We start from the raw sequence: 1619 nt of genomic DNA on the forward strand, positions 1-1619 counted from the left end.
ATTCTCCTGCCTCAGCCTCCTGAGTAGCTGGGATTACAGGCATGCACCACCACATCTGGCTAATTTTTGTATTTTTAGTAGAATTGGGGTTTCACCATGTTGGTCAGGCTGGTCTTGAACCCCTGACCACCCGCCTTGGCCTCCCAAAGTGCTGGGATTACAGGCGTGAGTCACCACACCCAGCCAACAAAGTTTTTAAAGTTGAAAATCAACACTGTTGGCAAGAGTTTGAAGCATTCTCATGTATTTTGTCTGCAGAAGTATAGATAAGTAAAGCCTGCATTGTCAATGTGCGTATCAGTGACCCACTGATACTTCTAGCTTTGTATAACTACAAAAATACTGAAACATAAACATTGTGATATTGAAAACTTGAAAATAACTCAAATGTTCATCAAGAAGAAAATGGTTACATAAAATATGATACACTCATACGATCTAATATTATTCAGCTCTTTAAAATAATAAGGAAGAGGCTACAGACTAACAGAGAAAACAATCTCCAAGCTGTATTTCTAAAAAGATAAGTATAAAACATTATGTACTACATGATCTAAAACATGTAAAAAATGATCCATGTATATGGACAGGTTTATCAAGGTAGAAGAAAATACTTGAAGGCTTCATAGCCAGAACCATTTCCAAAAAGTGAATTTTTATTCTGTTTCCTTATCTGTGGCTTGGATCTTTACAATGAGACTGTATGGCTTGTCTGTGGCTTCTTTGCTTTTTCATTTTTTAAGAGTAGGGGAAAGTTGAGGAAGGCCCATGATTTATCTTTCTTATGACTATTGAATTTAATAATTTAAAATTATTCATACCATTTTTAAATACAGTCTTAGTCATCTCCATCGTCGTTGTCATCATCATCCAGGCTCGCAGTCATGGAGCACCCTCCGTGCATGGGACATGTTACATATGTCATGTCTGATGCCCATCACCATCCTGCAATGGGGATATTGTTATCTCTCTTTTTTTTTTTTTTAGATGGAGTCTCACTCTGTTGCCCAGGCTGGAGTGCAGTGGCACGACCTTGGCTCGTTGAAACCTCCACCTCCCGAGTTCAAGAGATTCTCCTGCCTCAGCCTCCTGAGTAGCTGGGATTACAGGTATGCACCACCACACCTGGCTAATTTCTGTATTTTTAGTAGAGATGGGGTTTCACCATGTTGGCCAGGCTGGTCTCGAACTCCTGGCCTCAAGTGATCTGCCCACCTCGGCCTCCCAAAGTGCTGGGATTACAGGCATGAGCCACCTCATTTGTCTTTTTGATAGACAGATAATTGGGGCTCAGGGATGTTATACAACTGCCCAAAGCAGAGCAGAGATCGGAGCCATTGTTGGGCTCCTGCTTCTCTCTCCACCCCCTGGTGGCTTTCAGGAGACATGTCATGAGTGGGACCCTTTCAGAGGCCCTGCCCTCCCTCGGGACACACTCGGGATGCCCCCACACCCCTGGCTGGCATTGCACCATGTCCACACTGGAGCTGTCGTCTGCAAGGGCGTCCGGCCAACCAGGCCTTTCCCTGGGTACTCTGAAGTCAAGTTGGCTGTAGGATGCCAGCAGGAACACCACCGTCTTCATATACTTACATATAGATGTATACACACACATATAC

This window comes from Mandrillus leucophaeus, unplaced genomic scaffold (assembly GCF_000951045.1).
Source record: "Mandrillus leucophaeus isolate KB7577 unplaced genomic scaffold, Mleu.le_1.0 Scaffold391, whole genome shotgun sequence".
In the NCBI taxonomy this organism is placed as follows: Eukaryota; Metazoa; Chordata; class Mammalia; order Primates; family Cercopithecidae; genus Mandrillus; species Mandrillus leucophaeus.